The sequence below is a fragment of the Sus scrofa genome, chromosome 7, assembly GCF_000003025.6.
Source record: "Sus scrofa isolate TJ Tabasco breed Duroc chromosome 7, Sscrofa11.1, whole genome shotgun sequence".
NCBI classification, from domain to species: Eukaryota; Metazoa; Chordata; class Mammalia; order Artiodactyla; family Suidae; genus Sus; species Sus scrofa.
This window is the reverse complement of record NC_010449.5, coordinates 27,127,484-27,143,344: the sequence shown is the minus strand read 5'-3', so window position 1 is coordinate 27,143,344 and position 15,861 is coordinate 27,127,484. Positions and strand designations below refer to the sequence as shown.

Genomic DNA, 15,861 nt, shown 5'->3' with positions numbered 1-15,861 from the left:
AAAAAATCGTATTGGGGAAATAACTATTAAAAAATAATAATAACAACAACAACAACGATGAAAGAAATGTGGACTTCTGACAGCTCTGAAAATTGAAAACCTACACACTGGGTCCATGGTGCTACATGGCAACCATCTGCTGGAGAGGAGGAGATGCTCCCTTTCCATTTTGCAAAAATCTCTCTATTCTCTTTTGGCTCCAACAGCCAAAGGCTTCATTTGTCATTGATCATCATGTGTATGGGTGTGTTTTTCTTATGGTAGACTTGAGAAGAAAAGTAACCTGTTTCTTGCGACTCTGTCATTATCCGTAGTTGGAAATCAAAAGTAGGTAAAGACGACTGCATGTTTAGTAAGAAATAAGAAAGAATGATGATTAGTTGAAATAAAGAACGTCATGCAAATAATTTTAAGACACAATGTGTCTCTTTCAAAAGACTACAACTGGGCCAGTTAGCTCATTTTGATTATCATCCTGGCTTCTGTAGATACTTGAGTTTTTCTGCCTTGGGCAAGGTGGACCCTAGCCACCTTGGGCAACTTAGAATCAATCTGAACCTAAATCTTAACATCTGCAAAATCAGAACTATAAAATTGTCTCATGTAGAATGAAAACCAACTGAGATTGAGGAGGAAAGCATTGCGTGGACCAGCAAGTGTTGTTAAAATGTTAGTATCACTTTATATGTAGGGCTAACACTTTCCCTTCTCTAGCTTTCTATTTTATATCACAGAATTTCTTTCTTAACACCTCTAAATGAATGTTTGACTTGTGTTTCATTTGAAAAATTATCTTTGCCTCAAAGTTATTTGAGAGCATGAATGAAGTAAATGAAATTTTATACACAGACCCCATTCACATTGTCATTCTCCCTGAGTATGGAAGCAAGACTTCAAAAAAAGCTCTTTGTGGGTTGGACTGGGAATTTGGGGTTAATAGATGCCAACTATTGCCTTTGGAATGAATAAGCAATGAGATCCTGCTCTATATCACTGGAACTATGTCTAGTCACTTTTGATGGAGCATGATAATGTGAGAAAAAAGAATGTATACATGTATGTGTGACTGGATCACCTTGCTGTACAGTAGAAAATTGACAGAACACTGTAAACCAGGTATAATGGAAAAAATAAAAATCACTATTCAAAAGAAAAAACAAACAAACAAACAGTTCTTTAGTCACACTTTTGTGTAGTTCCCTCCGTCTGGATCCCCGTAGCTTATGTTGATATATGGAACATGGGCCAAGTGACACTGTGTAACTTCTGAGCCTAGGTCATCAGAAGCTCTGAAGCTTCTGCCTGTGTCTCTTGGAATGCTTGATGCTGTAGCAACCATGCAGGAAATCTGACTCCTGTGATCCAGCCATGCTGCGTGGAAGCCCAACCAGCCCTGTGGAAAGGCTCTGTGGAGAGAGAGATGCTTGCCCAGTCTCCACATGTTTTAACTATCCCCTATCAGGCACCAGACATATGGGGGAAGAAGTCTTTATCTGACTGCAAGCCCCTGAGACACCCCAAGTGAGAATCTTCCTGAAAGGCTTAGTTAATCAATACATTATAGGAAATAATAATAAAATTTTAAGCCTCTAAGTTGTGGGGTAGTCTGTTAGATAATAATAGGTAACATGAACACTACATTAATCTACAAATTTAATGAGATCCAAATAAAGATACCAACAAGCTATTTGAAACTAGACAAGCTGATTCCAAAGTTCACATGGAAAAATCAGTTAGCAAAAATAACCAGGAAAATTTTGAAATAGATAAGACAAAACAATGAGTCAGGAGGGCAGAGTGGATATTGTTAGGCTTGTCGATATTAAAACCTATTTTAAAATGTAATAATTAAAATAGTTTGGCACTGGAAACTTCTGGACGGTAGGAACTCTAGATTAATGATGAGAGACAGAAATTCTAGAACACAGGTAGAATTTTGGATATAACAATGATACTTTAAATCAAGAGGGAAAAGGCAGTTATTTAATAAATGCTGTTTATAAACCTGCATGGTCATCTAGAAAAAGATGAAGTTATATCTATATTTTACATTGTATACTCAAATAAATTCCAAATCTATCACATTTAAATGTAAAGAAAATAAAAACTGTTACAACTCCAAAAGAAAATGAGAAATCTTCTTATATAATTGACTAGAAGGGTAAGAAGCCTTGTGTTAAAATTCAACTACATAGAAAAAAATCTGTTAGCAAATACCACTGCAGAGTAAGACAAACGGTAATAAACTAGGAAAAAATGTTTGTTAAACAGTTCACAATTAAAGGCTAAATTCCCTAATATAAGCATCTTCAAAATAATATATCAACAGTTAATTGAGGCAGTGATCAAAAGGTCAAAAAAAGAGAATGCACAGAAAAGGAAGTACAAATGGCTCTTAGACCCATGAAAATACGCTCCTCACAATGAGAAATGTAAATTAGATCTATCTAAAGAAACCATTTTTCCTTATCAGATTGGAAAAGATCCAAAAATTTAATAGTACCCTGTGTTTGCGAAAGTGTAAGAAAAATAGGCCCTTGGAATTTTAATAGGAATTTAAATGGGAACAACTTCTATGTCATGGGATACAGTTTGCAAATCTATAAAAATTGCAAATGCATATGTCCTTTGACCAAGTAATTCTGCTTTTTCTTCCCCATGGATTTACTTCCCTGCCTGTGGAATAACACATCTTAAAGATTTATCTTAGCAAAAAATGGAAAATAACCTAATTGTTTATCAATAGGGGACTGCTTGAATAATGGCATACTCTGAGACAGTAAAAATTGGGAAAGTCTTGAATAGGGAACAGTATTCCTGATATTGTGTGTGTGTGTGCATATGTGTGTGTAAAATGCAAGGTGTGGAGCATTATGTATACAGAACTTGTATGAGAGAAGGAAAACTATGTATACACACATGCCTTTGCATGTATATGAATAAATTTTTGTCTAGACAGACACAGGAAGCTGATGTCACTGAGTGCCTTTGGGCAGAGGAATGAGTGCCTGGAGGTCAGAGCTGGGAGAACAACATCACTTTTGTACCTTTTGAATGTAAAATATTTTATAAAATTAAAAGTATGTATCTTGCAGATCCAAGTTATATAGATGCGAAGAACAGACAAAGCAAATTGTTTTGATAGAGGTCAGAATAGTTTTACCTCTGTGGGGGGATATTTACTGGGAAGGGGGCAATGGGCAGCCCTCATCATGGAGAGCAGAGATGTCCCCTACCTTGAGTTGGATGGTGGTTATTATAGTGGAAAAATTCATCTGCCCCACATTTAATATTTGTGCACTCTGCAGTATGTATATTATACCTCAATACATTTTAAAAAGTGTATAATTTGAATAATGGGAAAGGAAATAGGCATATACAACCAAACAGTAATATTCTGTGGCTTCCTTGTTCATCATAGTCTCAGTTCAAGTTGCGACTATTTCCACTCACTTGACTTTAACGTTTTTTAAAGAGTTTTCATGTGAGAATGTATATGGATGCATATGAGCATCAGTGCAGAGGGTGGTTGTGGCCAATCTGAAGTGTTCTTTCTTATTTCTTATTGGATCCACTCTCACCCTCACGCACTTAGTAAAATCAATCTATTGACACTGGGAAGGAAAGTGCAGCATTTATTATAAAGCTCTAATACAACAAGGAGAACAGGTGACCAGTGCTCTAAAACCCCACACTCTTTGAAGAGTTTCTTTCAGCAAAGCATTTTTAAAAGGCCAGATGGGGGAAGAGGGTCACAGGAATGTGGTCAGCTCATGCACAATTCTCTGATTGGTTGATGGTCTGGTGACAGGGCAATATCACAGTGAAACCAGCAGCACTCATGGCTTAACCCATCCTAAACCCAGATTGGGACTGAACCCACAGCTTTTAAATTAGAATCACTCACCAGGTGTCTGGACTTACTGAGGTTCAGGTTCTTTATTCCTCTTCACAGAAGGAATTCAGCAAGAGACAAAGTGATAGGCAAAAAATAGATTTATTAAGGTAGGACAGTTGTGAGAGATGCAAGCAGGCAGGCAGTCAGGCAGGCAGGCAGGCAAGGAGACTCTGCCCTGAGCATTAGGTGGGCTATAATTTTATTATCCAAGGGGAGTGGGGTTGGGAAAAGACCACCTCTTTCTCTTCCTTTGAGTAGTAACTGCTCTTTGGTATCTGGTAAGAGAGTATTTGATCCTATAAGTTCAAACTAGGAATGTCGTGGTGCCTATTCAAATCAGCAGAAAGGTGGTCCTTAAACTCCTGCCCTTTGTCTGAACCTGAATGCAGGCCTCATCCCATCCCCCACCCAAAGATCTGAGGCATATCTCGTGCCTCCTCTAGTCAAACAAGCCTGCCTTGTTCTGATGGCTTTCTTGAGCAATTATTAAGTTATGGTGGTCTTTCAAAGTCCCCTAGATTTCCCTTTCTGTCTGTGGCCCCTTATTGGGACTTCTACAATTACCTGTGCCTACTCCATTCCTATCAACAGGGGTTAACATCATCAATCCGTAGACCTGAGGGCTAGGTACTCGTAGTTATCAAGTAGTTAATTTCTTCCACTTGGTGGGGCATTTTCACATCTGTAAAGCCACTGAGGAAATGTGCATCTGACATTATTTTCTAGGTACAAAGGGAGGAGCTACAACAAAGGATATGGAGGAAGGGTCTGCCCTGGGAAGATCCCATAGGGTCCTGTTCCATTGCATTATTACATATAACCCTTCGTTGGAGGGTGTGTTTGTGGCTCAGTGGCTAACGAATCCAACTAGGAACCATGAGGTTGTGGGTTTGATCCCTGGCCTTGCTTAGTGGGTTAAGGATCTGGTGTTGCCATGAGCTGTGGTGTAGGTTGCAGACACGGCTCAGATCCCGCATTGCTGTGGCTCTGGCGAAGGCCGGCAGTTATAGCTCCCATTCAACCCCTAGCCTGGGAACTTCCGTATGCCACAGGTGTGGCCCTAGAAAAGGCAAAAAGACAAAAAGACAAAAAACAAAACACAAAAAAACCCTTCATTGACCTCACTTCAGTAGCCAATTATTCCTTTTTTTTTTTTTCCCAGTCATGCTGTGTGTTGGCATGTGACTCACAACTAAGTATATATTCAGATGTGAATAGGCCGGGTCACATTGTTTTAAAGAATTTGATATTGGACTTTGCTTCCATATAGAATGAATTTCTCAACATTAACTCACTGCGGCTTTGAGTAGTTTATAGTGAGTCAGCAAGAGTTTAAATGGGAGAGTGTGAACCGATGACATGTTCCTGTTGAAAGGCAGCTCTGACACGGACCAGATCTCTGCCTGCTTCAGCCCTGAAATCTCTATCTTTGCTTGTCGTGTAGCAAAGACTTTTTCTTGCCTGAATGTTTTCCTCCCAACGGTGGTGAGGCGTGACAAGGCACCGTGTTGGGAACAATGTTGGGTGCTAATGGGATAGTGGCAGGCACCAGTGACAGAAAGATGAAGTGGTGCTGAGTCACTGTGATTAGGTGATTCTCTATGAAAAGGATGTGGAGTGCTTGACTTTGATTTCTTTTCTTTCTCAGAAGTGAGCCTGGAGGCATTGTCATGCCATCGCCTTTCGTCTACTGAAACTCACATTTCAGGTACTTCTCCCTCTTACACAATAAAACAGCAAAGACATGGGGTGGGGGGGGGGGAATCAAGTTGGCCTTGCAGCCTGGAAGCCTCTGGACTAGATTTGCCTGGGCACCTTAGGGAGTTGGTATTGACGCGCAGACATGGAAACACAGAGTTTTAGATTACTGAGCGAAAGAGAAAGAGAGAGAGGGAGAGAGAGTGGTGTATCTGTGTGGGCTTGTGTGTTCTTTTTAAAAAAAATTATTTAAGTATAGTTGATTTGCAGTGTTAATTTATGCTCTATAGCAAAGTGTGTCACTTATACATATATTTTTTTTCCACTATGGTTTTTCACTATATTGAATATAGTTCCCTGTGTATGCAGTAGGACCTTGTTTATCTATCCTATATATAATAGTTGGCCTCTGCTAATCCCGAACTATTTGTGTGTTGTTAACCTCTACTAGATGGTTATGAAGCTTACTCAAGGTTGAACACTGTAGAGGTATTTCAAGTTGCTTTAGAGAGAAAATTACCAAAAAAACCCCACAAAAACCTTTTTTAAAAAAATGATTTTTGTATTTTCCATTATAGTTGGTTTAGAGTTTTCTGTCAATTTTCTACTATACAGCCAAGTGACCCAGTCATACATACATATATACATTCTTTTTCTTACATTATCCTCTATCATGCTCCATCGCAAGTGACTAGATATAGTTCCCAGCAGGATCTAATTGCTTATCCACTCCAAAGGCAATAGTGTGCATCTGTTAATCACAGATTCCCAGTCCATCCCACTCCCTCCCTCTCCCTTTTGGCAACCACAAGTCTGTTCTCCAAGTCCATGGGTTTATTTTCTGTGGAAAGGTTTATTTGTGCCATATATTAGATTCTAGATATAAGTGATATCATATGATATTTGTCTTTCTCTTTCTGACTTACTTTACTTAGTATGAGAATCTCTAGTTCCATCCATGTTGTTGCAAATGGCATTATTTTGTTCTTTTTTATGGCTGAGTAGTTTTCCACTGTGTATATACACCACATCTTAATCCATTCATCCATTGATGGACATTTAGGTTGTTTCTGTGTCTGGGCTATTGTGAATAGTGCTTCAGTGAACATACAGGTGCATGTATCTTGTTCAAGGAAAGTTTTGTCCGGGTATAAGCCCAAGCCTAGGATTGCTGGGTCACATGGTAGTTCTATATTTAGTTTTCTGAGGTACCTCCTCTGTTTTCCATAGTGGTTGTACCCATTTACATTCCCACCACCAGTGCAGGAGAGTTCCCTTTTCTCCACACCCTCTCCAGCATTTGATATTTGTGGACTTATTAATAATGGCCATTCTAACAGGTGTGAGGTGGTACCTCATAGTAGTTTTGATTTGCATTTCTCTAATAATCAGTGATGTTGAACATTTACAAAAAATAATCTTTAGGAGGCACACAACCTTTGGAACACCAATAAAGAGAGCTCCAGTATAGGTGTGGTGAAGACTCTTTCATGATGACATCAAGGTCCACCCAGCCAGCTTGGTTATTTGTGGTAGAAGTGAGATGACAATGAGCTGGAAGAGCCAGTGGAGACTGTCTTTCTGGGGTGGTATTATTTTTTTATTTTATTTTATTTTATTTGGCTTTTTGGCATTTCTTGGGCCACTCCCGCGGCATATGGAGGTTCCCAGGCTAGGGGTCGAATCAGAGCTGTAGCCACCAGCCTATGCCAGAGCCACAGCAACGCAGGATCCGAGCCGCATCTGCAACCTACACCACAGCTCACGGCAATGCCGGATCGTTAACCCACTGAGCAAGGGCAGGGATCGAACCCGCAACCTCATGGTTCCTAGTCGGATTCGTTAACCACTGCGCCACGACTGCAGGATGCCAAAGGACATCAGGAGTGATCAGCATCCTCTCAGGATAAAAGAGGAACTCCTGGGAGTCCAATGAGTGGAAGGAACCCCATGCCTCAGTAAAACACATTTTGATTACCCTTGTGTTTGTCACCCTTGTCCTTGGTGGCTTCTCTTGCATTGGACAGTAGTTATCTACCTGTGCCATTGGATTGGGAGCTCCTTGACTGAAGGGTCCATGGTGAATTCACCTCTGTAGCCCTAGTGTTTATAGTAAATATTTTGTTGAATTAGTGAATACATCCATCTATCCTCTAATTTTCATCAAAACTCTGAGATGTGCTGAAAAATAGTGTCTCTACTTGTGTTTTGGAACCTTCTGCAGGGCCTTTGCTTCTCACTCCCATGATCATACACAGAGTAAGCACCACGTAAGTGTTAACCACGCCTGCCACAATCACTACTATTTCTTTCAATCTATGCATATAAAAATTTAACTGACTTTGGTATTTTTATCTGATCACTTTCCCCTGGTTTCTTCCTTTTCTTGTAAGCATGTATAGGTGGCTTTCACATAACAGTTTGAAGTTTTTATTCTATGATCCCCCTCTATTTTCTATGCAAATGTTTATTATGTTTCTCATTTTTCCTGCTGCTTCTGCACATTTTTCTAATGACTGAGATCTGAAAGCAGACCTTGGGAGCTGATTTCATATCTACAACTCTGGTTAGACACAGTCTCAGAGAATTTGCACACAGTTTATAGTTGCTTTTTATTTTTAAAAAAACCTTCCCTTGACCTCACTTCAGTGTCCAGTTGCCATTTCATTTTCCACAACATGTCTAGAGTGAGGAATTTATATTTTCTCTCCTCCTCCACACAGATAAATAATAGTATATTATTATTATATTTATATAATATAAATTATATTTATATCTCCACTTATTGGAACACACTGAATTCTCTGAAGCCCCAGTGCATTTCTTCTGACCTTGATCCATTGAGCTGTTTTCATACCTCTCTTTCATGCTTACTTAAATGGTTTAACATTGTTTAAAAAAAAAAAAGAAGGAAACAAAATCAAACCCCTAAACCCAAAGGCTTCCCTCCTTGATAGTCACCCCATCCTGACATCCTTAACCCTGAGCCCATGTGCCTTTTTTGACTTGTATGGTGATTTGTCGTGTTCACACTTGCTGGTAGCATCCTTTGGTGTTCCGAGGTGAACCCGCAACTCTCCTCCCTCCGTAGGACCCCCTGTGAGTGGTCCGCTCCCAGCTCTGCATCTTGACCCATCTCTATACACCCTTAACTCCATGTAGCCCCTTGATTTTCTAAATCTATTTTAAATCTACACCTTCAAGGAGAAACTTACTTCCTTAAAATTTCCCTACTCTGAGGGCTCCCTCAGGGTTTGTGTGAATAGCATTTTCTATGTATAATACTACTTTATCCACACATGTATAGTTTCAGATAAATATTTCATAAGCTTTTGTGTTTTTGTGAATGCATATCGCTCCCTGAAACCTTCTTTTCTATTTGCGTTTTTTCTTAAATGCATATTATGGTCTCCATATACAGTGGACACTAGGTAAATGTTGGTTAAAGTGGATAATAATTAAAAATGTAATATTTACTCCTGTCAGCTGAGTAAATATTTAACCTCGTATGACTGTGTGACAGTTTGTGCAGACCACTATCGCTTCCTGTTTGCAGGGAATTTTTGTCTGTTGCTAACTTATTGCTTCTCTTGTCTTCTTTGCCTCCGTAGCTCAGATGTAGAATATGGGGCTTATGCATTAGACCAGAATGTTGTTCTTAAGGGTTTTATTACCCAGATCATATGTCAACCTATCATAAAGACCAAGTACTCAGCAGCTGGATTAAAGTGGTGGTGAGCTTTATCTGGGAGAGACAGAACCCGTAGGCGCCTCTAGTGCCAGATTGTTGGGGTTGAAGTTCAGGTTGAAGTTCTAGCTGTGTGGTTTAGGCCAAGTTACTTAATTTCTCTGCACGTCAGTTTTCTCTGCTATAAAACAGGATGGTGATAATTATGTTCATGCCATAGGGTAGTTATAAGTATTAAATGACTAAATATATGTAACAGAGTAAGAACTATTTAAATACCAGCTACCCTTGCCACAACTAGTTTTTAAGTTTGCCTTGAGTCTTTATATGTGTATGTGGATTCAGATGCTATACATAAAGATTCAAGAAAATGAGTGGTTAGGTTTATTCACTCTTGAGAAGTAGATTCTGTAAGTTCAGAATAACACACACCCAAGTTTTGATGCCAAGGCAGCGCCGACTCTGGAAGAAGCTGAGAAGAGTGAAAACTAGTTCCTGTTCTAACAAGTGCCCTGCACTCTTCAAAACAAGATCAAAGAAGGTGGAGGGACTAGTCCAGATTCAAGAGACTAGAGAGGCATGACATCTGAATGCAGTTCATGATCTATGTTGGTTCCTGGATGCTATGAAGGACATTATTGGGGAAACTGGAAGAATTTGAATGCAGGTGAATGATAGATAGTGATTATAGTGTCAATGTCAGATTTCTAATTTTGATCATTGTAGTATGATTATTAAGAGAATGCTCTTATTCTTGTTATGTCTCTCTGTGTGTAAGTGTATGTACACATGAGAGAGAAAAGAGAGGTAGATGGGGAGAGAGATTGAGAACGTGAACATGGCAAAGTGTTAACATTTGACGAGTCTGGGTTATATGGGCTTTGTATCCCATTTTTGCAACTTTTCAATAAATTTGAAATTATTTCAAAGTTAAAAGTGAAAAAAGTTAGTCCTATAATTTGGAGACCCAGTTTTATGATTTGAAAAATGAATGAATTTTACTTTGTGGTCTTTAGGAATGATGGTAATGTTTTCTGAGGTGCAAATTGTGAAATTTTGTTGGGAAAATCTCTTTAAATGTTTTAAACGTTTTAAAATTCCTCCAAAGATGACATTAAGGCACATTAACATATATACCTCTTTTGAAAAGAATACATTTTTATATATTTTAGAAGAAATAAAAATTTAATGAACTACATTAATTGGGTAATAGAAGCTGAATTGTCATTTATTGATTTTAAAAATCAGTAGTATATTGATCCACTTGTATTGTTTGAAGAATTCAGTTTTTTTCCCCACAAATTTCTTTGCCAATATCGAGAGTAATAGAATTGAGTTATCATTGTTGTTTTATTGAAGTATAGTTGATTTACACAGGTTATCATTGTTGAATTTTCTAATTCATCCAAAGTTCTCAATACAAAAAAGGAAATGTCCTTAAAAGTACATACATTCTTAATATAAATACATCCCAAAGTGAAAGGATGAAGTAGTATTTTTTTTAGTTCTGGAATATTCACATTCATAGAATAAAAATCTCTAAGTATATTTTATCATCTTTTATACATAGTTTCATTTTCTGTGTCATATTCAGCTTTTTTTTTTTTTTAAGGACCGCACTGCAGCATATGGAAGTCCCCAGGTTAGGGGTCGAATTGGAGCTGTAGCTACCAGCCTATGCCACAGCCACAGCAACGTGAGATCCAAGCCGTGTTTGCGACCTACACAACTCATGGCAATGCTGGATCCTTAATCCATGGAGCGAGGCCTGGGATTGGACCCGTGTCCTCATGGAACTAGTTGGGTTTGTTACCACTGAGCCACAGCAGGAACTCCTCACACTCAGCTATTAAGTTCTCTTCAAGATAAGCTTTTATGATACAAAGTTAATATTAAAATCATATTACTAATAGCAGGGATATTAAAGACATGACAGGTTGGCTACCAGTTTAAAATACAATGTGTTCTCATGCAGCACATAAAATTATCATGCATCTAGCATCTCACCCAGACACTGAAAAATGATGAATCCACAGAACCCTGACACTGGAAAGGAAGCGTAAGCAGCAGCCAGAACCTGAGAGGAAACATCATTAAGTGAAGATCTCATGGAGCTCAGCTGAAAATCCCTGTCGGGAGCAGTCACAGCTTTGCCCCCTGGCAGGGAAGATCTTGCTGGTGACTGAGAGAAGCCTCTGCCTACTCCCTGGTTCAAGAATTCAAGACGGTTGCCAGCTAGAGCACAGGACAGGTATTCTCCTCCTCTGAAGGTTAAAAATAAAAGGGTAAACAATACAATGGGGGGAAGAAGGAAGAAAGAAGAATGAAAGACAGGAAGAAGAAAATGGTAGTAACATTAGTGCCATTCAAAGCAAAAAAAATTGTCAGAAAAATGAGGGTCATTTCATATTGATAAAGATATAATCTCCAATGAGGATGTAAAATTCATGAGCCTTTATAAAGAAAGATAGGCTTAAAATAGAAAAGGAAAGAAGTGTCTGGAAAATCAAGGAGAAACTGACAGAAATATGATTGTTATAAGAGGCATTAACATGTCTTTCTCAAGATTTGATGGAGACTGAAAAATAGATTCAATCAATAGGTGGATATTGAACTTTTTATCTTATAAGCAGGGGCTACCCTATTTCATGCATCCATGGACCATTTGCAGCAGCTGGTTATATAGTATGAGGCAAAGGAAATTTATAATAAAAATGAGAAAATGTAGAAGCCACACTGATAGGATCATAGGTAACACATACTAAGAAAAGTTCAAACAGACAAAACTCTTCAATCTTTGTAAAACAATTTACAAAGTAAAGTCAGAATATTTGTGTTTTTAAACTTAAAATTCCATTTGTAACCTATAGGAGGATATATTAATTGCAAATCTGTTTGTTACAACAAAATTCTGTAAAAACCCAAATGTTTGTCAATAGGGAATTCAGACACCCAGCTGGAGAATTATACAGCTCAAAATGAAGAATGTCTCTGTATACTTCAATCTTCATTTGCTTGGCAGGATGCATTATTACCTTGAAAACAGCAAGGTAGAGAGAAATATATAATATGCTACCATTTATCCGAAAAAGATTGAGAGAATATGAATATATATTTGCTTATATTTAATTCATAGCAACAATACAAGAACATAATTTTTAGAGAAAAAATATGAAAAATTGGTTACCTGTCTTTGGAACACAGTGGAGGAAACACTAACAAAATCTACACTTTTTGGGAGTGGGGGGCCATATCCAAGGCATGCAGAGGTTCTCGGGCCAGGGATCAAACCTACACCACAGCACTTATCTCATCCACGGAAGCTATAGTACTGGATCCTTAACCTGCCAAGCCACCAGGGAACTCCCTACACTTTCTGATTATACCTCGTTTTGAGAATTTGACTTTGAAACCATGTAAAGGTCTTACATGATTATGAAGTCAAATTAAATTTAGTAATTCCTAAAATCAGAAAAGCAAAATCAAGATTACTGTATTGAGTTGGTAGCTTAACTACACTGAGAGGAGTTATTTCAAGTGACTTTATTTATTTATTTTTTTGTCTTTTGTCTTTTTAGGGCCACACCTGGGGCATGTGGAGGTTCCCAGGCTAGGGGTCGAATCAGCTACAACTGCGGACCTGTGCCACAGCCACAGCAACACGGGATCCAAGCCTCATCTGTGACCTACATCACAGCTCACGGCAACACCAAATCCTTAACCCACTGAGCGAGGCCAGGGATGGAACCCCCCTCCTCATGGATCCTAGTCAGGTTCCTTAACCACTGAGCCATGACAAGAAGACTCCTCAAGTGACTTTAAAAACCCAGTAATTTAACATATAAATCTAGTAGAGTATACTCTAAGAACAAAATGAATTTCAAATACACTTTAACCTATTTTCAATTATCATACGGTTTGTAATAATGTTACTACTGCTGTTCTGAAACTGTGGTATATAATACAGGATATGGCAAATAAGTAATTATGTTTATATTAAGAATCAAGGAGAAAAAGATATAAAATCAAAGTAAGAGTCCCCGTTGTGGCTCAATGGGTTAAGAACTTGACACAGTGTCCATAAGGATGCCAGTTAGATCCCTGGCCTTGCTCAGTGTGTTAAGGATCTGGTGTCACTGCAAACTGCAGTGAAAGTTGCAGATGTGACTGGGATCTGGCATTGGCATGGCTGTGGTGTAGGCCTGCAGCTGCAGGTTTGATTCATCCCCTACCAAGAACTTCTATATGCCACAGGTGTGGCTGTAAAAAGAAAAAGAGAAAAAAAAATCAAAAAAGAACAAACCCTATAATCCTAAACTTGAATTAAAAACATCAGCAAGAGCTCAGAATGTATTCATCTTTAAAAAAAAAAGAAGAGCCAAAAAAAACCTTATATCCTAGCTCTGCCCACCAACAAGGCCTAGAAATAATGACCTGCTCAGTAGCAGTGAGCACCCATAGAACCTGGACTATGGTTTCTAATACTATTTCCCACTATAAGGAACCTGGATTCCTGAAGAAGTAGCTAATTTCAAGACTAGAGTGGGAAAAATGCAGGAAGACCCTGGATCATATTGTCCTATAATAAATCAAGAACTTTTCAATGACCACCAAAATAAGTGAAAAAAAGGACTCAGAAGCCAGTCTGAATGGGTTTTCATTGGCCACAAATGGGAAGTTTTGAGCTATGGATTGAAACACAGAATATATGTTTAAATCTGTGAGGTCATAAAAAACAAAGAGCTCCTGGTCACCTATAGAGGATTCTGAGAATTGATAAATAATATTGACCCTACCTTTCTTTTACTAAGTGTACCACGGGTTGACTGAAGAGTGGACAAGAAGCAGTTTCTGTGTTATAGAGGTATTCCTGCTAATAAATAAGGAATGAAAGTTAGAATGTTTGCATGCTCTAATGAAATATGGACTTGGGAAAAAGTTTTTAACATAACACAAAGACGACTGGGCATTATGTATGTGTGAATGAAAAGTTCTGTCCTTATCACTGATGGTGTCTTTTTTTTTTTTTTTTTTTTTTCAGCTGTGCCTGCAGCAAGCAGAAGTTCCCAGGCCAGAGATCAAACCTGCACCACAGCAGTGACCTGAGCCGCAGCGGTGGCAATGCCAGATCCTTAACCCACTGTGCCGCTAGGGAACTCTGACCAATGGTGTCTTCTTGCTAAAATATCCAACCTGTTAGGTGATCAAGTCTGTATTCAATGACCCATCAGAGAAGGAGAGCATAGGAAATGCAGGGGATAGCAAACAGTTTAAAAGACACTACGTGGATGCAATCAACAAAATACAGAATGTTGGAAATCCTGCAGGACAAAGCCACCCAATGTTTTCACCATCTCAATGGCAAAGAGGGAAAAGAAAGTGTAGCAGACACTGTCAGTGCCCACCTGTCTTTTATGCCTTTTGCTGTGCTCAGCCTGACTTCCAGTTGTCACAAGCTCATCTCTGTGCCAAAGAGCTTTTTTCCCTGAACTGTGGAAGGCTGCTCTGCCCACTTTTGGAAGGTCGGGAGTACCAGGAAATGAATGCTCCGGAAGCAGCCCTTAATCAATGACTAAAGTGGATGAATTAATACTAGCTTTTTTAAATCTCAGTGGGATAATTCTGAGGGTGTTTGTGTGTGTTTATACCTGTTCTAAGAATTAATCATGCTCCGGTAAATGGTTAAATAGCATTGTTGGTTTATGCTTCATACCCTTTGTTGCTTGCCTTTTCTTCCTCCCCTCTGTTATTTTCTCTTTCCCTTGTGGTGTGCCCTGAACTTCTGAAATAAACCGTATGTATTTGACTCCTTGTCTTAGGATCTCTTTTTGCAGGAACTCAAACTATAGCAGAGGAAGACCTATAGATTAAAAGAGACTTAAGAGCTGGGAAATTTGAACACTATTTGATGATATTGAAGAGTTGTTATTTTTTTTAGGTGGAATAATGCTGTTATCTTGAGTTTTAAAATCAAGAGTAGGGAGTTCCCGTCGTGGTGCAGTGATTAACGAATCCGACTAGGAACCATGAGGTTGTAGGTTCGGTCTCTGCCCTTGCTCAGTGGGTTGACGATCCGGTGTTGCCATGGGCTGTGGTATAGGTTGCAGACACGGCTCGGATCCTGCGTTGCTGTGGCTCTGGCGTAGGCCAGTGGCTACAGCTACGATTCGACCCCTAGCCTGAGAACCTCCATATGCCACGGGAGCGGCCCAAGGAAATAGCAAAAAGACAAAAAAAAAAAAAAAAATCAAGAGTAAATAACAAATATTTCTAGATAAAATGTTGTGATATATGGCTTTTGATTTCACATAACATAGAAGGGAGTTGTGGTTTGGAGACATGGTACAAGAGTGGCGATGAGTTGATAATTATTAAAACTGGGTGATGGGTATGTGAGGGCTCCTTATACTATTCTGTGTACTTTCTGTGTATGTTGGAAGAGTTCCCTAATTAAATACCAAAAAATAAAAAAAAAAAATCTGAAAGCTCCCTGGGGGTTGTTTATAATTGTGCTTAGTGTTTGATACTGCCTTGTAGGGAGTAAGCCAAGAGACACTCAAAATATTGTTGTATGGAC

General features: G+C 38.9%; 1 long non-coding RNA gene across 2 annotated transcripts in view; it reads left to right on the top strand.

Moving 5' to 3' along the window:
• LOC102166539 overlaps nucleotides 1-15,300 on the top strand; it is a 67,387-nt gene extending 52,087 nt beyond the window's left edge. The window contains exons 1-3 of one of the 2 annotated variants that reach the window (XR_001297807.2): nucleotides 5,188-5,606; nucleotides 11,260-11,535; nucleotides 14,326-15,300. This is a non-coding gene — a long non-coding RNA (uncharacterized LOC102166539). Of the gene's footprint in view, nucleotides 1-5,187; nucleotides 5,607-11,259; nucleotides 12,932-14,325 lie in introns of those variants that run through there. The other variant, XR_002345638.1, reaches the window with a different exon arrangement.